This window comes from Mirounga angustirostris, unplaced genomic scaffold (genome assembly GCF_029215605.1).
Source record: "Mirounga angustirostris isolate CCGP_5_RB_7025 unplaced genomic scaffold, mMirAng1.0.hap1 SCAF_5, whole genome shotgun sequence".
Taxonomy (NCBI): Eukaryota; Metazoa; Chordata; class Mammalia; order Carnivora; family Phocidae; genus Mirounga; species Mirounga angustirostris.
Genome location: NW_026991713.1, coordinates 15,452,454 through 15,478,984, shown reverse-complemented (window position 1 = coordinate 15,478,984; position 26,531 = coordinate 15,452,454).

Genomic DNA, 26,531 nt, shown 5'->3' with positions numbered 1-26,531 from the left:
CCTTTTTTCACAGTAAGTGACTTTTAAGCCTATTATTTTGTCTTCAAAGTGAATAAAACCTCAACATGAATTTCCTTCTTTCCTGCTCTAACAATTCTAGTTCCCTCCTTCTCTACCCTCTACCTTAAGATAGATAAGCTCACTGGGAATAAAGTCAAACTCTGGAAAGAAAAAAACATATTGAAAAATTTTAAAAACCACTGCCTCATTTTACTCAAAACAAAGACCCTTGAAAATAAAAACTTGACTGTTTAATGTCTGATTTCTAGGTGGTTAAAAGAGTTACTCCTGTGGTGTTATAATGAACCCATTCTCATACCAAAAGCACAGTAAGCAATGGAAATTAATGAAGTAAATGTCATACTAAAAGTTTATGGGAGCCATAGAAGGTTACCAACCATTCAACAGTCAAAAAAAGAATCCATATAAGCCAAAGAACATAGTCAGAAAGTACATTTCTAAGCATGTATGTGCAGTAAGTTCAAAATTACTCTAATTGCAGACACTTCTGGTTAAACAAAGCACTTTGAACACCTGCATTTACCTCGACTGCCTTTGGAAACCCATGAAAATGGAAGTAAAAGGATGTTTTTCAGGAAGGCTTAAGCCCAATAGGACAGTGAGAAGGAAGTCAAGAAGAGGACAAGTGGAAAAGAGCCATTCACAAAATTTTAGAAACTGGAAATTAGATGAACCAGGGATAACTGACGTAGAAAGAAGATACCAGATATCAAAAAATTAAAGCCTGCAAGAGTAAGGGAATCCAAAAGCAAGAGGATACATGCTAGAACCAGCTTACAGAAGCTCACCAGAGCAGACTGTCAAATTTTTAGGAAACTTACAAGCTAGTTAAAAAGAACCATCATTAAAAATTATGTAAACCTCTGGGGCGCCTGGGTGGCTCAGTTGTTAAGCGTCTGCCTTCAGCTCAGATCACGATCCCAGGGTCCTGGGATCAAGCCACGCATCAGGCTCCCTGCTCCAGCTTCTCCCTCTCCCACTCCCCCTGCTTGGGTTCCCTCTCTGTCAAATAAAATCTTTAATAATAAAAAAAAAAATTACATAAACCTCAAATTATATTTAATAAAACAAAGTTAACAGCTGTTCAAAAGTCTTCACCTCCCTCTTATGTTACTAGGTCTTATTATCTACACTCGAAGTCATTCACATCTATTGTGTCTAGAAGGTGGAACACTGGTGTCCGATTGTGCATTTCTTCCCAAGTCCGTGTTCAGTGATGTCATGACGATAGCTTAAGTTCAGTTATGGTGGGAGGACTTACACCATGGCAAGGAGCCAACACTGCACGCTAGGGCTTTCCTCCCCCGCGGGCCAATGAAACAGTTACGAGCACATACTTGTGATAAACCCTGCAGAACCCCAGAGGGTACAGGAATCAGAGATGCAGGGTACTTCTGAGAATAAGGGTGTGGGTAGGGCTTAAGACTGGCAATCAGTCGGGCTCCTCTCCCCCACCCACCCCTACATAACACAACCAGGGGATTGCTATTCTAGCTCCCAGGATAGGTTAATTCAAAGGGCTCAGAAGACAGGGGTACTTTGCTGTAAACAGGAGGATCAGATAAAAGACCTCCCAGTCAACTCCAAGGACACTGGCAGCTAGGACTCCCGCGGCTGAAGAAATGGACCCAAAAGAAGGATCCAGAGAGACTGAAGGTTAGGGATCTTCAGTGAAGGGCCAGGTCCTGGCCCTTCCACGCTCAGTGAAGCCACCACTTCTTCCTTCCTTCCTGCATCAAACCTGCATTAAATACATACTAATGTGTGCCAAGCACTGCTTCAGGTGCAGCAGACACAGAGTGAACAAAATAAAGAACCCTGACTGCATGGACCGGGCCTCACACAAATACAGCATCATGGTAAACCTGACCCAGCATACCCTACGTGCTGCCATGTCAGGGGACCCTACGGCCCACGGAAAGGAAAGCCGACGAAGGCCCAGGTAGAAGTTTCACACAGGGCGTCAGGGAAGACCTCTGTGGTAGAGGGTTATGTGAGCAGAAACCTGAAAGAGGTGAATAAGCCAAGGGAGCCCCCAGGGGATCGTCCCTCCAGGCAGCGGGAACAGCAATTGCGAAGCCGCAAAGCAACAACAAAGCCTATGTGCCTGGGGAACTGATGGGAGCCCAGCGGGCCAGGAGAGAGACAGGGGAGAGTCGGAGAGACCGCGAGGCCAGAGCTCGGAGCCTTCCAGGATGCACAGAAACTCGCGCGGAGCCTGGAGCTGGGCGGTCACGGCCTCGCTCTGCAATATGAAGGGACAGCAAGGGTCAATAGAGATTGGAGGAAACCCTTACATGAAAAACAGACCAAAACAAGCAGAAAAGTGGGGAGCCAAAGAATACTCCTACAAAACTATGATTATCCTTACAGACTTCAGCTCCATTATCAGAATAGAGATTAAGCAATAACCAAAAATAAATAGATCCAGAACAGAAGACAATAAGGTAGAATCAACTGATGAGCAAGTAAGCGTGGTAGCCAGACGCTCTGTTTTTCAGTAGACTCGGATTACTCAAAAACCGAGGACATACAGGGACTGGACCCAGGGTATAAACACTACAGATCTGGCGGGAACTAGAGCTGGGGGCAAGCCAGCGGCAGAGGGTCGGGACACCGAAGCTTCTCGCACGTCCTGCGTCCGCGGCCACGTGGTTTTCCCGGGCTCTTCAAGAGGTGGGTTTTTTAAGTTCTCACCAGCCTTCACTGCACTTAGGGGAACTCAGGAAGGGAGGCGGTTCCTAAGCTTGTGCCAAAATGCCGGTGAGCAGGAAACCCCAGTCCTCCCCGCTGCGTGTCCCCTGCACCCACCGCACTGGCCCACGCGCATGGTCCCGACGCCGGCGCGAGCGGCCGCCTCCCCAGCGCCAGCAAGGCTCCGCAAGCGGCGGCGGGCCAACCCACCCCGGCCCCCGGCCCCCGGCCCCCGGCCGCCCGCAGGCTGCCCCGCCCCCACTGCGTCGCAGCTCTGAGTTGTCACCCCAGCGACCTCCCGACCCCGCCGAGCCGCGTGGACGGGAGGGTCCGACGACGCCCGTTCCTGGGGTGCCGGGAAGTTCCTAGAGCAGCTCACAGAACTGAGAGAACCGTTTTATTTACTCGGTCACCCACCTGCTAGAAGAAGGCACGCGTCACCAGCAGTCAGGTGGAGGCGACGCGGGTCAAGGTGCGGAGCTCCCATGCGCTCCGAGGGAGCTCGCCACTTCCCCCCAGTCTCCATGTGTTTACCCACCCGGAAGCTCTCCGGACCTGTCCTTGTGGGTTTTATGGAGGCTTCATGACACAGGCACGATTGATTAAATCAGTGGCCATTGGTGATTGATTCCACCTGAGTCCCCTCCCTGGCGCTCAGGAAGGTGGGTCTGAAAGTTCCAACCCTCTAATCACCTGGTGGATTCCCCGCAGCCGGCCCCCGCCTGTAGGTGCTGGCCCATCGGTCCCCTCATTAACATAACAAGAGACACCCCTAGCTCTCTTCGGAAATTCCAAGGGTTTTAGGAGCTGTGAGTCAGGAACCAGGAGAAAGACCAAATATTTATTATAAATTATAATATCACAGCTTGCTATCATCATCCTCATCATCAAGCAAAGTGACAACAGCAGGAACCGGATTGTGAGAAGCTCGGTGAAGGTCAAAATCGGGACAGCCTTACAAGTTCTTTAGTAGTAACTCTCTCCCCCGGAAATTCTCCCACACTTAAACCACAGAGGTCCTCAGCTGTATTATAGTCCAGTCCAGCCTGCCCTTTTGTTACCCCCGCAACGATGTCGGAATCCCAATACACTGCACACCGCCACTTTCTCCAGTATGAAATGCAAGATAGGAAGACCCCTGGAAAGAAGGTAGAAGTAAACATTACATGCATTATCTCACTTGATACACCAGCAGGTCAGGATTCACACACCTTTTAACTGATGAGAAAACCGAGACTCAGAAAGGTAAAGTAGCGCGTCGGATGTTACAAAGCTGCGATTGGCAGAGCAGGGACTTCGTGTCTTTGTGTATGACCACCAAATAGAGTTTTACATACATAACTACACCACAACTGGTTTATAGTTGCTCCCTAAACCTGCTGAATAATGGCTCTCTTCCCTGTGTCTGGGGGGCAAGAAGGAAGGAAAGAAGAGAGGGAAGGGAAGCCATCATTTACCTATCTCCATTTGTCACCTCTAAATGCTCAGGAATAATTAGACTAAGTGTAGTAAATACTCACTCTAGGACATCAAGGGCTTTGTATGATCACCTGAGCGAACCCAATGAGAGTTTGCCCACCCCCCTATGCCGCAAGCCAGTAAGAACGGATACCTAGCTTTTGCAGTGAAGAAAGCTAGGCTGTTTATTGGTTTGGCACCGCCCAGGAGAACCGGGAGCTAATGCTCCAAAGTACCCACTCCCCAGTGGCTTGCAGGTGAAGGCTTTTAAGGGCAAAATTCGGGGCGGGGGTCCCTGAGGTGTTCACCATTGACTAGAGGCCAGGTGCTCTGGTGCCATCTGGTATGGTCCCCCAGAGGTCTATTCCAACTCAAGAGACTTGGAATCTGAAAAATATCTTTACTTGCAAGCTAGTGGGGTTGCATTCCTACAGGGTCCTCAGTCGGTCGAGCGTGCCTGGGGGCCGAGATATGACCTCGGGTGCTCATTCTTTCATCTGAGCTGACAAAGATGGACCTGGCTTCATTCTCACTGCTGTCCCCAAGACAACCTTAAGGCATAGCCACTGGGATGACTCCTAACTGACAGACAGGAAATGGGGGTCCAAAGTTTAGGTTCCTTAGCTAGCTGGCAGTCGAACCGGGCTCAAGGGCACAGAGGCAGACCCTAAGCCATGCCCTCCAGGGGAGCCGCCTCTTCTTTACGCATCGCATCTAGGGAGGCTACGCACCCCTCGATACCATCTCTAGTTTCGAGCCTGAATGTCTTGGGAAACTGTCCAGCCCTCGTGTAGCCCAGGGACCCTCCCGGGGCCACCTCCAGGTTCGGGGTCAGTTCCGGCAACCGCTCCCCGGGGCCGCGGAAACCGCCCGAGTCACGGCTGAGCGCTCCCCCCTCACCCCCCGCCGCCCCCGGGGACCCGACGCAGGCCTCCGCATGCGGGTCTCCTCCTCGGCCGGCACCGCCCCAACCCCGTCCCCGCGGGGCCGCGCCTCTAAGATGGCTGAGGGGGGGCGCGGCCGGCGGAGGAGCCCCCATTCCGCGCAGCCCCGCGGGGCCTCCGCGAGCACCGCGCGGGCTGGGAAAGCCACCGGCGCCGAAAGACCGGACCACTAGCCCCCTGATCTCACAACTTCCCGAAACAGGAGCAAAAAGTGCCAAGGCGCTCCTGGCCCGCAGGCGCCACTCCTGGCCGGGCAAACATCTCCCCGCTCCCCACTCACTGTGGGGAGAGCAGGGAGGGGCGGGGCGGGGGGCGGGACGTGGGGTTGGAGACACACGCCCCCGCCCCGTTTTTCTGGTGTCAAGTCACATAACTTAAAAGGGAGAACAAAGAACCTGCCGATCTGTGTGATTGCTTTCAGGCTTTGAACTTCTCCAGCCTTTGGGGCTGATTATGGCCAAGTGACCCATATTTAAAAAGCATTTAGAATAAAATGGTGCACTTTCTTTGTGCCGCCGGCTTCCCTGATGAAAAGCAAAAATGTCTGAAAATTGTCCCTTTTCGTCGGCGGTAATGGCCGCGCTGTACGGCAGCTCGTCCCGGGCGCGGGCACAGAAAGGGCGGGGTAATCACGGGCACAGCTGCGGACACTTCAGGGCCGGCCTGGGGGGGAGGGGGGGAGGCAGGGAACGGACCGACCGTGCGTCAACAGTCGTCGCCGGGCAAGGGAGAGCGCTTGGAGACCTCTGCAACGTGAGGTCCAAGATAAATGATGTTCCTGTTTGCAAAGGAAACAAAATGGAGGTGAAATTCAATAAAGGCTGGCTGGAAAGAGAAGGGCTCCGAAGGCCTTTCTCTGCGGCTACGCAGCTCCCAGCGAGGAGCGAAAGTGGCCCGAGGCGAGGGAGGAGGCTGCGCGGCCAACAAAGGCCCCAGGCGGCCACCGGCCACCGCGGGCGCGAGGCCCGGCGCCGCCGAGCTCGGTTGGCGGGAGCCCCGCCGGCGGAGGGGGGCTGGTGGAGAGAGATGCCGCAGGAGCTTGACCCGGTCCTACTCCAGGACCCACTGAGGCCTTGCATTTAGGGAAGAGGCAGAAAAGCATGAGATGACCCCTCGGAGGAGAGGCTGAGTCACGTTAGGGTAAAGAAAACATTGCACTGGGGGGGTCAGGAGGCCGGGTGGCGTCCCCGCTCAGGCCCCGGTGCCTTCAGTGCGGAGCAGGCCTGCGGGCAGCGGCCAGGCCTCTGCGGCCCCTGACTGCTTAGGACAACTTTCCGTTCTAGGTTCTCATTGCAACCCACACCCCGCGGATTCCCAGCCCCCAATTTACAGACAAAAAACCCCAAGGTCACAGAGGTGAAGCACGCAGAGGGTCACACTCGAACTGCTAGAGGGGGTTAGGATTCACCTCCAGCCAGGAGCCTCAGCCTCTGAAGCACCTGAAACTGGGAAGGCGCCCAAATGCCATCAACAGTAGATGCTCCTTCTCTTGGTTCCTGGGAGCCTGGGCAGGCAGTTTGCCTCAGTGGCTGGAGACACATTTCCCTCCAGGGAAGCCTCCTGGAAGTAGCTGAGTTTTCTGGGCACGGAGCTCTGCACAGATGTTGGTGGGCACTAACTTTAAAACAAGTCGTATCAATTAGGATTCAAGGTACAGAAACTTCTCACTCTGGCTTAAGTAACTGGTTAAAAATAAATTAACCAATGATTTTACTAGCAAAACGAGTTTATCTGAGAATAGCAGAGGAATTGCACTCGGGACAAGCAAGCTATGGTGAACCACAGGCTATTCTGAAGAGACAGAGAGAAGGTCAGCTTTTATTAGGTTGTTGGAGGAAACTTGGTTGGGGGGTGTGGGCGTTGAATAAAAGTTCGTGGGAAAAGAGTTGGAGGTTGTGGTGATTTCTCGCTGGCTGCCCGTGGTGGGTAATGTGTTGTTGCTGGGCAGGGAGGGATCGTCCTTCTTTTTCTTAAAAGCAGAAGATGAGGGGCGCCTGGGTGACTCAGTGAGTTAAGCATCTGACTTCAGATCAGGTCATGATCTCAGGGTCCTGGGACTGAGCCCCTGAATTGGGCTCCCTGTCAGCAGGGAGTCGGCTTGTCCCTCTGCCCCTCCCCCTGCCTGTGCTCTCTTTCTCTTTCTCTCTCAAATAAATAAATAAAATCTTAAAAAAAAAAAAAGGCAGAAGATGAAATCCCTATGTGAAAAATGTCCTCCCTTGTCAAAATAATTCTTATCTTCCTTCTTCCAGCTGGTGACACAGGCTATGGGGGAGTACCTGCCTGAGAGCGCCCCCTTCAGGGGTCCGACTCCATTTTAAATGAGGTTTCCTTTATTTTCACAAAGAGCATGTATTATCGCACCCAAACTGAAGTACAAAGTGTGTGATTCAGCAGCCCCATGATGTTAAGAACATTGCTTCACCTCAAAGTTAGTAGCCAGATGGCAGAAGCCCCAGACACGACAGTATGTAAGATCATCTAGCCCCATGCCTCCCTCTTAAGGGTAAGGAGACTTCCCAAATCCTCCCAATAAACTTCCTGAAGGTTCTTTGGATGGAATCAGATCACCTGCCCATCCCTGAACTGACATTATTAAGGGGAGAGGAATTACCCTTAGTTAAATAAAGCCTAGACATGTAACCAGGGCTAAGAGCAGCTTCCCCTGAAGCCCAGAATTAGGAGGGGAGACAGGAGAAAAAAAATAGGATTCTCCTGGAAAGAAGGGCATGAAATGAATTCTGGGTAGGCAACCAGGAGTGACCACTAAACAAATGCATCCACCAAAGAGGTCTAAGAAATCCATGGGCCTCGACTCTACAGCCACCAGAATGGCTAAAATGAAAAAAGATGAAAAGTGCCAAAAGACCAAGTAAGTTGGCAAAGGAGAGAAGCAACCAGATCTCTCATAAGCCACTGATGCGAGGTTAAGTGGTATATCCGCTCCAGCATTTACTAGAGCTGAATATACGTGTGCTGTATTACCCGCCAATTCTACTAGGAATGTACCCATATGTTCATTGTAAGACATGCGCTAGAATGTTCATGTATTCCTAAGCACCTGAACCTGGGAAGGCGCCCAAATGCCCATCAGCAGTAGATCAGGTAGGTAATTGTGGTGTATTCACACAGCAATGAGAACAGACAATCCATACCACATGCAACAATGTGTGAATCTCACACACATAATACAGAACAAAAGAAGCCAGGGAGTGTAGCATCTCACAAAAACTGGAAGTCCAGGGGGCTTGATTCAGCAGTTCTATTATGACAAAAGAGAATGTCCTATGTTATAGTCCATGTATATAAAGTGCAAAACCAGACAACTAATCTACCCGTGGAGACATGTATCAGTCCGGGTAGAAATTACCCTTGCAAGGCTAGTGCCTGGAAAGGAGCATGCAAAGGGCGGGAGGAGCAGTTGTACATTTATGCGCATGCCTGTGTGTGCGTGCTTGCGTGTGTGCGTGCTAGCGTGTGTGCGTGCGTGCCTATGTGTGCGTGCATGCCTGTGTGTGCCTGCTTGTGTGTGTGCATGCGTGCCTGTGTGTGTGTGCGTGCCTGTGTGTACGTTGTGTCCTCCTGGCTTAAAGGCACAGACTCTAGAGTCATACAAGCTTGGAACGGAATCCTTGATGCATCAGTTACTTGCAGTGTGACTTTGGGCAAGTAACTTCACCTCTTGAACCTTTTTTCATCTAGTATGTGGGATAATTATACTTCTCGTGCCGTAGAGGCTTGTGAGCCTGAAATGAGACAATGCACATAAAATGTACAGCATGGGAGCGTCTGGGTGGCTCAGTTGGTTGGGCATCTGACCCTTGATCTCAGCTCAGGTCTTTTTTTTTTTTTTTTTTTTTTTAAGACTTTATTTGTGAGAGAGACAATGAGAGACAGAGAGCATGAGAAGGAGGAGGGTCAGAGGGAGAAGCAGACTCCCTGCCGAGCAGGGAGCCCGATGCGGGACTCGATCCCGGGACTCCAGGATCATGACCTGAGCCGAAGGCAGTCGCTTAACCAACTGAGCCACCCAGGCGCCCTCAGCTCAGGTCTTGATCTCAGGGTCGTGAGTTCAAGCCCTGTGGTGGGGCCCAGCATGGAGCCTGCTTTAAAAAATAAAATAAAATGCACAGCACAATACCAGGCACATAGTAAGTCATCAATAGATAATACCTATTAGTGTTATTATCGTCATTGATAACAGCAAAGTCAGGGCCTTCTCAGGCACAGTATTGACTCTGAAGGGCCTCAGCAGCACGGTCAACAGCTGGAGGGCCATTGGTGGCCGGAGACTTCACCGCAATGAACTGGAGCAAGCAGGACGAAAATGGCAGGTTCCACAAAGTAACCCAGACCAGTGCTTCTCAAACATCCCCGGACATACAAATGCCCTAGGAACCTGGCTAAAATGCAGACTGTGATTCAGTGGGACTGGGTGAGCTGATGTTCTGCATTTCTAACAAAGTTCCAGATGAAGCCGATGATGCTGGTCCGCAGACCACACCTTGAGTAGCAAGGCTCTAGGTCTTGGAGAATGCAGGAGTTGGAGGAATTTGAGAGACATTTGGGGTGTGTGTGCGCGTGGGAGCTGGTTTTCCCACATGCGGTAGGGACAGATCTAGAGATAGAATGTGGTGCAGCTTCTATAATAAATCCTGTCTCACATGACCTGCACAGAGATTCTGCTCCCTCATCCAACCCTAACTGCCATACCTGCCATGAGAAAGTGTTTTCTTTGGGTTTTGTTTTCTTTTTAAATTGAATATATGAGACAGGCAAATTTATAAGGAAAAAAAGGCAATCAGAAACTCCAGGAAATGAAAAGCTATTCACAAAGGGAAATGTAATCACAGGCAAGAACTTGACTCTGATGAAGAATAGTTATTGATACCAAATTTTTAGAATCAACACATAGACAAAGTAAAGATATAAGTATCATTACCCAACAGAATTTAGATGTATCAATCTTGACAATATGAGGATAAAAGTTTGAAAAGTGGAAATGAGGCGAAAAGAGCTGAAGGGAAGGCAGGAGCACTTAAAAACTCATTTTAGGAAGTGATGAGTCAAAAAGTACTGCTCAAACTTTATTATGATTTACAGAGTTTACTAGAAAGAGGACAGACCTTTGCCTTGTTCCCTATTTATCCCCAGTCTCTGGAACAGTGTTTAGCACAGAGAAAGGGTTCAACAAATACTTGTCAAATGAAAGGAGAGCAGAGGGTTGAAGCCTAAAGGTACCTTGGAGACCACCTCAGTCCACTCTCCTTATTTTACAGATGATGAAACCGAGGTGCAGAGAGCTACAGGAAGTTGCCCAAATCCCACCGCTATTTTGTGGACAAGCCAGGGATTAAATTTAGATTCTCTAACTCCCAAGTGCTGTGCCCTCTCCCCCAGGCTGCCATCCTCAGCATGAGTCTTCTTCTGGAAGAATCACACTGTGGTTTGGCAGAAGTCCCTTCCAGTCTCAAGAGTGCATCCAAGAGCTGACACTCAGGGTACCCTTGTGGCCGGCTGAATGGCACCAAGGGGCAAACCCAGGGATGGGAACATCGGTGGCCTGACTAGGTGCTGCTGACCCACCCACCAAAGATAATCACAGCTAAGAGTTTAGTGTGCCTTCCTCGTTTTTTTTAAACATATTTTACAGTTGTGATCATATTACATAGAATTTTATCTACTTTTTTCACTTATTATTAATAACATGGCCCTCTTCTCTGTGATATCGTATTCTGAAACACTTGGTTTTTTAGTCACTTGCATAGTATTGCTTTACACGACTGTACTGCCCTTAAGCATCCCCACCCCCTCCCATTGCTTATTATTTAAGTTTTTATTATTTGGGCCTTATTGTAATGGCATCAGTGAATGGCTCTGTAAGAAAATCTTTGCATCTCTTATTACTTGCTTAGTGTAGACTCCTAGAGGTGGAGTTACTAGAAACAAGGAATAAGCATTCTTAGGGCTTTGGTTACATCCAGCCAAACTGCTTTCCAGTAAGTAACCCTATATTTTCCAAGGGACCGCTTAGTGCATCACATTTCTACATGACTAGTTACATTTGAGGCTCTGACAATGTGTCTCATCAAAGAATATCAGTCCTTTGACTCCACAGCTCTTTTATCACTCTGTGTGTATACATGGTATCATTCAGGTCATTCATTCACTTAATTGACATTGAATAAAAACTATCTCGTGGGGAGCCTGGGTGGCTCAGTTGGTTAAGCGACTGCCTTCGGCTCAGGTCATGATCCTGGAGTCCCGGGATCGAGTCCCGCATCGGGCTCCCTGCTCAGCAGGGAGTCTGCTTCTCCCTCTGACCCTCCTCCCTCTCATGCTCTCTGTCTCTCATTCTCTCTCTCAAATAAATAAATAAAATCTTAAAAAAAAAAAAAACTATCTCGTATCTGTACTATGCACTAGATAGTCTATGTACATACAGTCTGTGTACTAGTGCTTAATAGGTAGATATATTTATATACAAATTCTTTAATCCAACTAACAACTTTGGGAAATAGTATTGTTATTTTCCTCATTTTACAGCTGAGGAAACGAAATACTTAGAGTGAGTAGATTACCTCAGATCATACTTAGGTAATATCATGTAAGTGACAGAACAGGATTTCAGACCCAGGTCCATTAGACTCAAAGTGCATTGACTTTCCACCATTAGCCAATAGTTTCGGAGCGCAGGTGCGGGCTTCCAGGCCAGGCCCGCAGCACTGACTGCTCAGAGGGTCCTCAAGGCCCTTTATCAATCTCTGTCCCCATCTCCCAATATCCGTTTAGCCTGATTGCTCATTATTCCCAGTGTGGGTCCCACTCCAGCCACCTCCTGAACCATTTATTGAGCAAATGCATTTTGAGCACTTATCACATGCCAGGTCCCGGTAAACAAGAGACACGGCGCTGTCTCCATGGAGCTTACAGTCTAGTCGATGGGAGGAGACAGACAATACGCAAGTGAACAATGGTATCATCACAAATTGGAAAAGTGCTCGGAAGAGAAGACTTGGGCAAAGGGATAGGAGGCGGACATAGAAAGGCTGGTATGGGACGGCCAGTCACATGCAGAAGTAAGACTGAAGCTGTGAGTCTCAGTGTCTCCCCTCTTGGCCCAAGCCTTACTTTCTTTAAGAAAACTAAGGAGCTACAAGATCCCTTTCAATTTCAGAGGTTTTAAATTCTGAGACATCTCTGCCTAATCCCTTAGGGCTACCCCAGCTTTGCAGTTTTTCAGTATTTTTGTTCCAGCTCTATATTTTAATTTTGGTCCCTGGCCCCGTGGTCTGTAAACATTTTTGATTGCATACGCCACCAGTAACAAGCTGAGCTGCACATATACGTTTTCTCATTTATATATCAATGTATGCACTTAGACAACAGTATTAATGCAACTCTAACCTGTGCTATTCAATATAGTAGTCACTAACCACATGTGGCTTAAAGTAACTTAAGTTACTTTAAATTTTAAAAAACTTAAAAATTCAGTTCCTTGGTTGTCCAGGCTACATCTCAAGTGCTGATATAAAACATTTCCATCATCACAAAAAGTTCTATTGGACAGTGCTGTTCTAAACTTCAGACCAAAATAGAAGTGTTTAAAGGGTAAGATAAAAAATTAAAATAGAAATTCCAATATTTTCCTCCCACACCTCCTGAGATCATCTAGCACATCCCTGGGAGGCATGCAAACCACCCTCTTCTTTAGAGATCACTGCTCTAGATGTCTGACGTGTAGAGTGGATTAAAAAGCAAAAGCAAAAAACAAAATAAAAAAACTGCCTTCACCACTATGCCTTCTATCCAAGTAAGTGTTCCAATCCTAATATTTCTCTGTTCCCGTCCTCATCTCCTGTACACCCAGCCACCCTTACCATTCCCTGAGTGCCTGATGTGCTCCTTCATACCTGCCCGAGCCACCCTGGAATGAGGACTAAGCCCCACTTCTCTGCTGGGTGAACTCGGTTTCAAAATCCATCTCGGGGCGCCTGGGTGGCTCAGTTGGTTAAGCGTCTGCCTTCTGCTCAGCTCATGATCCCAGGGTCCTGGGATCAAGTCCCACATCGGGCTCCTTGCTTGGCAGGGAGCCTGCTTCTCCCTCTGCCTGCTGCTTCCCCTGCTATGCTTTCTCTCTCTCTCTGACAAATAAATAAATTAAAAAACAAAACAAAACAAAACAAAAAAATAAAATCCATCTCAAAGTCACCTCCTCTGCGAAGCTTTCTTTCTTTTTTTTTTTTTAAGATTTTATTTATTTATTTGAGAGAGAATGAGATAGAGAGAGCATGAGAGGGAAGAGGGTCAGAGGGAGAAGCAGACTCCCTGCTGAGCAGGGAGCCCGATGCGGGACTCGATCCCGGGACTCCAGGATCATGACCTGAGCTGAAGGCAGTCGCTTAACCAACTGAGCCACCCAGGCGCCCCTCTGCGAAGCTTTCCAAGAACTCTCAGGAAAAAAAAAAAATCAGTGATTTTTCTCCTTCCATTGTGCTTCCTTATTCACTTGATGTTTGTTTATACAGTGGTTACAATGAGCCAGACATGAATGAATACATGTCAGGAGGTTCGAACAGGGCAGAGCACACTGAAAGAACGGCCTGAGCATCAGCTGCAATGAGGATGATGAGGAGGGGGATGATGAGGATGATGGTAAAGATGCAGCCGCTGCTGGAGGTCAGACACGAAACCACAGTCCATGACTCAGGACGCCTAGAGTCTCTGAGAAAGACCCACAAGAAATTATGAGATGGTACACGTACTTTGTACTAAAGCACGGGGCGCTGTGGGGTCCCCTGGACAGCACTCCAATCCAGTCCAATCCAGCTCCTGGGAGAGGTTAAAAAATACCTCCAAGAAAGACGTCTGAGTCTGTTCAGGCTTCTATAACAAAATACCGCAGACTGGATCGCTTATGAACAACAGAAATGTGTTTCTCACCCTTGTGGCGGCTGAAAGTCCAAAATCAGAGTGGCAGCATGGGCAGGTGAGGGCCCTCTTCCAGGCTGCAGACTTCTTGTATCCTCAGCTGGTGGAAGGGGCAAAGGAGCTCTGGTGGCCTCCTTTAAAAGGGTGCTAATCTCATTGCTGAGAGTTCTACCCTCACGACCTAATCATCTTCCAAAGGCCCACCTCCTAAGACCATCACATCCGGCATTAGGATTTCAACATCTGAAGTTGGGGCGGGGGGGAGACACAGTCAGACCATAGCATAGGGGGCACAGAATGGAGCTATATAAATAAATATAGGGCGCCTGGGTGGCTCAGATGGTTAAGCGTCTGCCTTCGGCTCAGGTCATGATCTCAGGGTCCTGGGATCGAGTCCCACATCGGGCTCCCTGCTCCTTGGGAGCCTGTTTCTCCCTCTGCCTTTCTCTCTCGCTCTGTCTCTCATGAATAATAAATAAATAAATAAATAAATAAATAAATAAATAAATAAATAAATAAAAATACATATTCCAAGAAGCTGCCAACGCTCCCAACTTTTCTGGACTACTCTTTGTGAGTCCCTGAGAGCAGTTTACACAAGGCTTTAAAGTCAAGCCTCCCTTCTGACCCAAGAGGCCATGGCCTGGCTTGCCCACCCAGCTTATCAGTGGCAAAGCCAGAATTCGGGTCTAGTTCTAAAAAGCTTTCTGAAGGAAGTCTCCCCGGGGCCCCAGGAGATTCACGAAGTCCCCTGTTTTTTCCTTTCACAATTCTCCTCCCAACTTGTAATTACATGATTATATGCTTGTGAGTATGTGTTTACTGTCTGTCTCCCAGGCTTTCAGCGTTTTTGCTCACCACTGTATTCTCAGGGCTCCGCTCTCAGGAAAGTTTCAGCAAAGCTTTACAGTTCAGTTTTCTGGGGCCGGCAAGTGAGCCCCGCCCACCGACCACAAGGCCCCGCCCATCTACACATGGCCCCGCCCACTCCCTGCTAGGCTCCGCCCTCCACCTTGCCTTAGTGGAAGCGCAGGTGCGGGCACCCCGGGCCCACAACATGGCCCAGCCACCCGAGCCAGTCTGCCCGGGTCCCACCCGCCTTCGCCTTTGCCGTCCAGGCCCCACACTGGCCCCCCTCTGCCACCTGCCGGCCATGGAGGGCCCAGGCCTGGCGCCTGCGGTCTGGGAAGAACTGGAGGTCCAGCATGGCCGGCCTGGGATCCTGGTCACCCCTGCAAACCTCTGACCCCAGGCGTCGTCCCCGGGCTCATCCCCTTTCAGGGCAGAGAGAGAACCCACTCCTGGTCAAAATGAGGCCACAGCCACCATCGAGACAGCTCCCAAGCAAAAAAGGCCCGTCGAGGGGAGGTGGGGGCAGGAAGGCAGCCTGCTGTGTGGGGACCGCCCTTAGGAGTTACCTACAGAGCTTACAGCTTTCTTAACTACTACGTATTGCGGCTTCCACAAATCCGCCCAGTGTGGTGGGCCCAGGCCTACCGAGGAGCGCCTGGCCCGGCTGAGGAGTGGGCGGGCCCTGATGGCTGGGGGGCGGGGCTAGTGAGGTGCGGCTGCGGGCAGGTGTCTTCTCCCAGTGCTCCGCCCAGAGATTCGATGAGGGTAAGACACTGCGGCTGGCCAACAGTCCCCCTTTAGCTGGCCCATCTCCCACTATATGGACACAGTTTTCAAACATGTACATTCTAGGGGCGCCTGAGTGGCTCAGTCTGTTAAGCGACTGCCTTCGGCTCAGGTTTGGTCCTGGAGTCCCGGGATCGAGCCCCGCATCGGGCTCCCTGCTCCACAGGAAGCCTGCTTCTCCCTCTCCCACTCCCCCTGCTTGTGTTCCCTCTTTCGCTGTGTCTCTCTCTGTCAAATAAATAAATAAAATCTTAAAAAAAAAAAAAAAGATACCAGAGATAGGGAACCCTTGAAACATTACCATGTTTGTGGAGAGAAACTCCCAATAGGGACCAATGAACAAGGTGCTCTAAAAGAAATATAGGGCGCCTGGGTGGCTCAGTCGGTTAAGCGACTGCCTTCGGCTCAGGTCATGGTCCTGGAGTCCCGGGATCGAGTCCCGCATTGGGCTCCCTGCTCGGTGGGGAGTCTGCTTCTCCCTCTGACCCTCCCCCATCTCATGCTCTCTCTCTCATTCTCTCTCTCAAATAAATAAAGAAAACCTTAAAAAAAAAAAAAAGTACATTCTAACCGTTGTAGTGGCTCTTTTCCTGACTTCAGGGTAAAATCCGTATCTTAAACCCAAGATTATAAACACAATCAGTGTTGTTTCAAATCAATTTATGATTATCTTGTAGTATTTTCTAAAAATATTGAAACATTAAGAAAGTTAATTTTTTAACAAAAAAGCAATCCCTATACATGCGACAAAATTACATAGAACTAAACACACACAAATGTATGCCAAACTGGTGAACTCTATAAATTCAATGGGTCATATCAATATCAGTTTCCTGAGTGTGATATTGTATTATAGTTATATAAGATGTTTTCTTTTTTTATTTCTTATAACTACATGTGAATCTACAATTGCCTCAAAATAAAGCTTTTTTTTTTTTAAAGCAACCGATTGGATATATAACAGGAAATAGTTTGTAATGTTATTTAAGTATATTTTTATGTATATTTTATCTATATTTTATGTATATATTTTATGTACACCTTATGAAAGGTGTTTGAGGACAAGAATTAGGTCTGATTGATTTTTGTAATGGTAATAGTAGATAGTAATTAGGCCAGGACTTTGTACATAGTACAAATGAATGTCCATGAGTCCCCAGGCCACACTAGAGCATCTGACTTAATAAATACAGTGTTAGGTTCTAGGGAAGCAAGGGTCCTTGCCTTCAGGGATCTGGCAAGAGGATACAGAGGAGTAAAACCCACAAATACAGTACCATGTGATCAGTGCAGTGAGGGAGGGAAAAATGGGTTCAGTGAGATCATTCAGAGAGGGCTTCTTGGAGGAGGTGGAGATGTAGCTAATAACAGAGAGGTGGGCTTACCTTGAACTCAGTGAAGATTAAGCTTCTGGGAAAAGCAAAGGGTCACATGATTAAGTATTTTTTTTTTAAGATTTTATTTATTTATTTGAGACAGAATGAGAGACAGAGAGCATGAGAGGGAGGAGGGCCAGAGGGAGAAGCAGACTCCCTGCCGAGCAGGGAGCCCGATGTGGGACTCGATCCAGGGACTCCAGGATCATGACCTGAGCCAAAGGCAGTCGCTTAACCAACTGAGCCACCCAGGCGCCCTGATTAAGTATTTTTAATAAAATTTAAAAATGAAGATATTTTAATGGCCATTTATTAAAATCACTGTTTCTTTTCACTCCATCTTTTATCATACTTCCCTTCTATCAGGTGGCATTGTCTTGGCTGAGGGCATTCTGGGGTCTTGGTAAGAAGGGGTTAAGCTGGGAATACCCTGTTCTTTTTTTTTTTTTTTTTTTTTAAGATTTTATTTATTTATTTGAGAGAGAGTGAGAGAGAGAAAGAGCACAAGAGGGGGGAGCGGGAGAGGGAGAAGCAGGCCTCCCGCGGAGTAGGGAGACCGATGTGGGACTCGATCCCAGGACCCTGGGATCATGACCTGAGCCGAAGGCAGACGCTTAACGACTGAGCCACCCAGGCGCCCGGGAATACCCTGTTCTAACCACAATTTGGAAAGATGCTTTGAGAACTTAAAAAAAAGAGAGAGAGAAATTTCCAGACTCCTGATGTGGATGCATCTTTAAATTTATTTATGATATATTTCCTCTAGAGGAAATTCATATAAAATATGGCATATGAAACAAAAAGACATAAAGATGAGCAAATGAAATTGAAGGAAATTATTCTGACACTGAGAAGAATGACAAAATCAATTTCAGATAAACTCTGAAATACCCTTGTTTACTGAGAAGAAGAGACACATTTCAAGTAGAAATAAAAACTAGGCTTTTGGATTACAGATCTAATTAATGAAGAGTGAATCACAGAAATATATTGGGAATAGATTTGAATTTCTTGGTTTGTCAAGAAATACAACTATAAAGAGAATATGATACACACTACCACGAGAACATTAAAGACATGTTGGCGTCATCATTTCAATAAGTAATTGATATACTCATTGGCATCATCAACTCAATGAATATTTAATAGCAGTCACTGTGCAAGAAAACTTTAAATGCCCTGAAATCTTATAGTTCCTTCATGACAGGAAATTGGTATTTCTTCAAATTTGACAACAATTCTAAAAAACTTGTAAGACGTTGCTGGTATTTAAGATTTGTTGTGGGGTTGGAATAAATTTTTCCAAACTATCCATATAAAAAACAAATTTTGATCAACCACACTACAAGAGAGGCTGGATTCTCTGTTCTTTCTACAGAAAATATAACAAAATCATTGTCAGTATGAAGAAGTGATAAAGAATATACAGCTAGGGCGCCTGGGTGGCTCAGTTGGTTAAGCGACTGCCTTCGGCTCAGGTCATGATCCTGGAGTCCCGGGATCGAGTCCCGCATCGGGCTCCCTGCTCGGCGGGGAGTCTGCTTCTCCCTCTGACCCTCCCCCCTCTCGTGCTCTCTCTCTCTATCTCATTCTCTCTTTCAAATAAATAAAATCTTAAAAAAAAAAAAAAGAATATACAGCTAATGTAGGACAATAATTATAACAGAGGATATCAAGTAACTAATAAAAAACATTGTGTATTTTTCTGAATCTTGTGATGTTTGCAGTACTGGACAACTGTTAAAATTTTGTATTTGTTGTGACTCTTTTCATCCTTCCGACCAAACATTTACTTTCATGCCTAACTTTGTATTCATGATTTTGCATCCTTTTCTTAGAGCGAGCAACAAGAACTGTCTAAGCATGAGGTCTCACAAACTGGGGTCTTCTCTATCTATGTAGCTGAAGGACATGCCTTGACCCCTGCCGACCCCTCTACCCACCACTCACTCGCCCCCAGCCACATGGACAAACCCAGAGTCCTCTGAGCACCAGCGCGGCACATAGGTCTCCTCAAGACATCTTCACACAAACCCTTTGAGATGGGGACTATCTGTATTCCTATCCTGAGGGACTAATGACAGAGCAGGGATCTGAACCCAAGTAATCAGGTTCCAACATCCACGGTCCTAACATGACACTTGACTGCCTCTCAGCACTGGTCCTACCTACACCATATGTCAAGAGCTTGCGACCAACAGTGCTAGAGACAGACATTACTACTGACTCCTCATAAACACGTGAGGAGAAAGGCACTACTACTGTTCCTAATTTATAGAAGAGGAAACGGAATCTTGTTCCTAACAGCATAGCCCTTGGGCAGAGGACCTGGGGAAGCCTCAGTGAATTACTTCCTCTCCCCGGGACATTCTAGGTCTGTCTTGCCTGCAAACCTTTGCAGATGCCTTTTCCCTTACCTGAGCCAGAACACTCCCTCCCACCCCCACTGTGTTCATTCCTGCTGTCTCATAAAGCTCAGTTCAAGCATCAGCTCCTCTACGAAAGCATCCTTGTCACTCTCCTCTCACTCCCCAAGGTGTCGTTTTCCCCCACAGCATCTTGTGCTCATCTCCATCTGAGCTTCCCTGGGCAGGCTGTGTCATGAGAGCAGTTTCACTGATCCATCTCTGCCACATGACCACAAGCTTCACAAGAGACATGGACCGCGTGTTGAGATAAGCCTCCACGTTTTAAGGCACTGAGCTTGTAGGGGATGTTTGTTTCTGCAGCATATCCTCATTTGGCCCAACTGATACACCCCTAGAACTTCCTGAGTGGAAGTGGGGGGAGAGACTCAATTTTTCTCTGACGGAAAAGATAGGAGCCACGCAGATGGCTTCCAGCCATGTTTCCAGGCCACTGGAAAAAGCTGATCTGAGAACATGAGACCAACAAAGAGAGGCAGGGATGGAGAAAGTGCGTTGATAAGCAGAAGTCCGTGGTTCTGCGTGGCTCTGAGGTCCAACTGGACCTGTTTCCCACAGTTACTGTGAGCCTCTACAATCCTGGGCTGCCTCTCAGAGACTGCTACAGAACACGGTCAAACTACCATGTACCGAGTTCCAGAAGAGCATTTTAGAAGCAGAGAGAATAAAACTGGGACAAATCTCAAAGACCCAGCCCTGGGATAGAGAAGTGATCTGGCCATAGCCACTGAAGAAAAATCATCGAAAGGACCCAAGTGAGATGCAACCAACGTCCTAGGCCTCAAGGGGCCCACACCACAGCTCTGGCTCCACCTGGCAAGCTCACACTGAGACACTAGCTCATAAAAACTCCACTTCTGGGGCGCCTGGGTGGCTCAGTTGGTTAAGCGACTGCCTTCGGCTCAGGTCATGATCCTGGAGTCCTGGGATCGAGTCCCACATCGGGCTCCCTGCTCAGCGGGGAGTCTGCTTCTCCCTCTCCTGCTCCCCCCTCTTGTGCTCTTTCTCTCTCTCACTCTCTCTCTCAAATAAATAAATAAAATCTTTAAAAAAAAAAAAAAAAACTCCACTTCTGGATTTCTTGTTCAGGCTCTCCTAATTATGAGGATCCCGGGAGAGAGAGTGTGAACCAATAGGAAAGCCATGGTTGGGCTGAAGGAGTGCAGGAAAGTGCCCTGGAAAAGTAGGCTGTGTGTGTGTTGAGAAAGTAGCCCTGGAGCCCTCAATGAGCTGGAACCAAGAGGAAAAGGAGCTGTAGAAAGCCATAGGCAAATGAGCCCTGGGGCAGGGGGAGAGTTCCTGGCCGGTGCAAGCTCTGCATGGTCACCCTGGGCTTCCGGATACTTCCTTGTCTGACTCATCACAAAACTGGAATGAGCTGCAAAGGGGGTCGACTGGGAAAACTCCAGCTCAAAGGACTATCTTCTCAAACCCCAGGCTTTTTGGATGCTTCACTCTTCCTCCCAACTTGTAGCTGCAGCTGATGCTTTTCCAGGTGCCTGCCCAGCCACCCCCCCACCCATCCCCACTTGCTTGTTTCCACGCGAGCTGCTCCCACCCAGCCACACTCAGAGCCTTTCTGGTTACCCCTGTGCCCATCAGCCCTGGCCCCAGCCTGGTGGCACAGACAGAGGCAAAGTGCTGACACAGTATGGGATTATGGGACGGATAGCAAAGGTCCTGTGGCTCTAGAGGGCCAAGGGGAGTCACGCCAGAGCCCTGGACTTTTCAGGACCTTGTTTGAAGCCTGGGGTACTTTTACCCATTTGTCTGTTTAAGCCAGTGGAGTGGGTTCTAACAGTGGTTCTTAACCTTTGGTGGGTCACAGATCACTCTAGGAATCCAAAGAAGACAGTAGAACCACCCCCCAGAAAAAGGCACAGGTACACATGATTGGACAAACAGCATCAGGGGAGTTGCAGACTCCTGAAATGGATCGTGGACCCCAGGCTAAGAACCCCTAGACTAGGGGCCAGGGAATCTAAGCCAAGAAGGCTAGACAGAGGGTCCCAAGCCCATGGCTGAGAGCTGGCATGGTGGAAGAATCAGGGAGATTCAGACTTAAATTCTAGTCCTGGTAATAGCCACATACAAGAATCTGTGTGTGCTGAGTGGGGGGTGAATGGGGGGCAGTGGGGTGGAGATGGAGGCATAACCAGATACAGTCATAAAACCCAGAGTTACAGCTTAATGAATTGTCATTAAGTGCATGCCTGTGACGCTCCAAGTCAAAAGATTAGAACATTGCCAGCACTCCAGAAACCTCCCTCACACCTTTTTCCAGTTATAAACTAACCCCCTTCCACCCCTTACCAAGGGTAATCACTGACCTTGACCATAATTATCTCCATGTTTTTCTCTACAATTTTACTATCCCAGTGTGCATCCCTAAACAGTGATTTCCTTCTGCTTATTTTTGAACTTTACATAAATGGAAGCCTAGGAATTCTTTGGGGTCTGGTCTCTTTAATTTTGTGCTTATGAGATTTATCCTTGCTGTTGCATTTATCTGTGGGGTGTTCCTTTGCATTACCATGTGGTATTCCATTCCATGACTATGACAATTTCTCCCTTCCACAGTTGATGGGACATTTGGATTCTTTCCAGACAGGGGCTATTACAAATAATGCTTCTATGAACATTCTTGTACAAATCTCCTGATAGTTTGGGGCTCACTTTTGTAGGCTATACACCTGTGAGTGGACATGCTGAATCTTAGCACATGAATGTTTCCAACAGAGTACGTAATGGCAAATGGTTTTCCAAAGTGGATGTTACCAATTTATACTCTTTACAATGGTGTGTGCAAGTTCTTGTTGTTCCCATTCTCTCTCCCTCATCTGCTTTCCAGAGCTTCTGGTTTTGGTCATTGAGGTACCCAGACCTCATTTCAGATGATACAGAAAGCAGAGTCCCCCATGGCAGCTCTTGGGCCAAACCCCTGTGCTCCTGATGGTTCTTTTAGTGCCTCACTAGCATCAGACCCTTCCTGAAGACTGAGCATGAAGGAAGCTGTCTGGAGAGTTCTTGTGGAGGGAGTGGGGGCAGGGGAAGGTAGAATTGGCAGACTCAGGAAACTGGACAAGCATTTAGGACACTGGTATCCTCTCTCTGCAAGGCCATTAATTAGATCTGTTCTTGGGCATATTCATTAGGCCCTCTGTGCACCCATCTCTTCCTCTGGGGAAAAAAACCACCAACACCTGCTCAGATAAGGCCACTTCTAGGCATCACAAAATGATAGAGAAGAAGGCCATCAGAAGAAGACCATCTATCAAGTGCAGGGGAGGAAAGGGGCTAACACAGTTTCTAGTTCTGGTCCTTTCTGAGACTTGACTACATTTTTTGCCCTTGGAAACCATGAGATGCCCCCCATATCCTTCCCATACGTTGACCTTTTTTGATTAAGCCAGGAGAACAGCTTTTTGTTTCTGGCAATCACATGCAACCTGACTAGGATAGAAATAAATCCATCTGGTTCTTTTATCTCTCACTTTTCAAAAAGTCTATCTTTTTGAAGTCTATCACCAAACCAAGCCTCAGTAATATTTATGAAGTCTCAGACACCAAAAACGTCTCCATGGCGGGTCACGAGGAACACAAACAAGTTCTTCTACCCTTGTCTTCCTTTAGGATCAGGCTTTCCGTGTGCACACCACACTTTCTCCCAGCTGCTCCCTGGATTCACAGGAGGCATAGCTTAGTGGGAGAAGCTTGGGTTTGGGTGTTAGAGCAGAGTTTGAATCATGGCTCTACAGACTTGAGCAAGCAGCTTCACTTCCCCAAACCTCAGCCATAAAATGGAAATACCTCCATCTGTGATGGTTTGTTATAATGAATACCACAGACTATGCAGCTTAACAACAGAAATGTATTTTCTCACACATCTGGAGGCTAGAAGTCCAAGGGCAAGGTGTAGGCAGGGTTGGTTTCTTCCGAGGCCTCTCTCCTCAGCTTGTAGATGGCGGTCTTTTCCATGTGTCTTCACACAGTTATCCCTCTGTCTGTGTGGTCTGTGTCCTAATCTTGTCTTCTTATAAGGACACTAGTCGCAGTGGATTAAGGCCCACTCTAATGACTTCATTTTAACTTAATTACCTTTTGAAAGGCCCTGTTTCCAAATACAGACACATCCTGAGGTCTTGGGGGTTAGGACTTAAAAAATTGGGGGGCACACAATTCAGCCCGTAACACCATTGCAGGCTATTTTTTAAGGATCTTAGAAGATGAACCAGCACAGAGGAGGTATCAGGGTGAAGGCGTCAAGGCTCAGCCCAGCCTTGCTCCCCCAACCTGGGAGCCCAGCAACTGCCCGGTGGAACAGCTCAAATTGGAGGCCAGCAGGGCGAGGTTCAAGGTCTCGGAACTGCACCAGGGGTGTGTGCAGAAGGCCTGCCTGCTGTTCAGAGCTCCAGCCAGAAAGAAGCAACACCTTCCAGGAGCCTAGATCTTGGGCTTTGCTTTGAGGACTGTGAAGAATCACTGAGGAATAGTCCGAAGCACAAAGTGATGAATGACTGCCCCCACAGCTCCAGAAAACACTTTTCTCTAGCCAGATAACTTTAAGATACTTCAGACCTTTCCCGCGGCCTGGTATTACAGCCAAAATTCTATAGAAATCGGTGAGTCAATTCAAATAGGGAAACCAGGCAAAGGAGTAAACATTTAAATAATAATGGCCTGGTTCTTTTGGTGACATGCTTTATACCTGACAAACAAAAGCCTTATCACCACACATATCAAAACAGATTTCTTCTGTAAGTTAATGAGTGGTGTTTCTATACCTGGAATATTATGTATGTTTTATTTACTGTGTGTTTACATTTTAGGAAAGAATACATTTTCTTTTTTTTTCAAATGGAATATTTGCAATTTGTTGTTCCTAGGATTTTTATCCTACAACAGAATTTGTTCTTTTCTCATGGATTTATAATTTATAAATGCAGACAAGTATAAAATTGGGGGAAGAATAGGCTTTACTAATCAAATTAGATCTTGGTTTTTCTCAATGAGATTATTTTATTTTTAAACACCAAATATGGGAACTGTTTCTTAGCAAACATGTTTGGGAAGATTAATGCTGTATTGATACTAGATTGCCCTATCCTGTATATGAAATGGATATGATCTTTGTCTTATGTTCCTCTCCTTTATAGTTGTGACTGTACTTTTTTAAAAACAATACATTATTTCACGCCTTTAAAAAATGCTTAAAATAGGACCTATAGAATATTGCAAATGGTTAAAAAACAAAGTAATGTGAAAATATTACAACCTAAAAGAATTCTCAGCATCACAAGTGTTTTCCTTTGATTACGTGCCTTTGATTTAGTTTGGGACACTTTTAAAATGGTACTTTATATGCCTTCTACTGAGGGACTCAGGAAGGAATGGCAGTGAGTGGCTCAGTCATTAAGCGTCTGCTTTCAGCTCAGGTCATGATCCCAGGGTCCTGGGATCGAGCCCCGCATCAGGCTTCCTGTTCAACCAGGAGCCTGCTTCTCCCTCTCCCTCTCCCCCTGCCTGTGTTCCTGCTCTCACTATCTCTCTCTGTCAAATAAATAAGTAAAAAATCTTAAAAAAAAAAAAAAGGGTACTTTATATGTGTAATAATTTTTGAAGAGTTTGGAAATCAAATTTCTGCTTAATTTTTTTAAAAAAGTGGTAAATATTACTTTAACTTGAACCTCAAATTTTCCGAGAGAATCCTAATTACAGTATTCTCTCCTGTTGTTCACAGAAATCCCTGGATTTTCCTGGACGTTCTGATATTTTAGTATCCAATCTCCAGAACAGAGACCTCGCATCCCCGAGTCTTGCGGGGAATTTGTGGTCCTCGCCCTTGAGAGAGACCTGGGCTCCAGGAGGGGTGGACAGTGGCAGAGGCAGCTTGCTGGTCCCTAACAGAAGGACGTTATTCCTTTGAGCCTTGAGAATCCTGCTCTTCGGTGATGCCATTGTCCCCGCTGCCCCACAGAGCCGCAATTCAGGCCCTGCGCTCAGCCCTTGCCAAGCTCCCGGAGAGCTCTGGATCCTGCCCGAGTGGTCATCGGCCTCCGGTGCCAGAGTGTGAAAGAGGCCACTTTACATTTGATACAAAGCGTCAGCCGGTCTCATTCACGGTGCCTGGAACATGCTAAGCTCCGGACGTAGGGCTGGAAAGTGGCACTTGGGCACAAATGCCCTTTCCTGCCCCCCCTCCACAAGGCTTTCACAGGCCCAGAGGAACACGCAGTGGCTTGTCTTTGTCACTCCTCATCTCCCCAGATGTCAAGAGATGTTGTTCTGGGGAACAGCTTGAGAAAAGCCCTATTCTCCTCGCTCTTCCTCACCTGCCAAGAAGCCCTGGGCTGCAGGTGCCTGGTGGCACCGAGGAGCTGCCAGGAAGTGTCAGGCCATTCAGGCCAGTTGAGAAGTGGCCTCCCTTCTGCCAAGTCTCAACCCTGGCAGCTCTGTCCATGGGGCCTGTTCTCATGAGCAGCACCTGTCCGCCCAGGCCTCAAACTCCAGCGCCCGCCTGCTCTTCACACAAATGCAGGTGACCCTGTGACCGAGGGCCTCCCTCAGGGCCGTGGTGCCTCCCCTGACAAAACCCTCCTTGTTCCAATCACTGAGGCTCAAGAAGGTCTCAAGTCCCCGAAGGAAATGAGAGAGGCCAGGCGACTGACAATATTGCCCAACGTGCTCATTTTACAGATGGAGAAAGTCAGGTGGAGGCAGGAGAGGGACCTTGAAGAGTATCAGCAGGTCTGAGGGTTCTCAACCCTGGCTACAGTTAGAATTGCCTGGGGGAACTTTAAAAACTGAGATCCTGACTTAGAGGGTCTGGTGTGGGGGTGGGAGGGTAGCACCCCTCAGTGGAGCCCTAAAAATATTAAGAATCCCTGACCTGGTTCTACCCACTTGTCTTACAGACAATGCAGACAAGAAAAACAGAGGTCCTGACAGAAGGGAATTTTGAGATGGTTAATCTTGTCTAAGCCACCTGTTTTACAAATGGGGAAACAGGCCCGAAACCTTCAGGAGAACCACCCAAGGCTCCA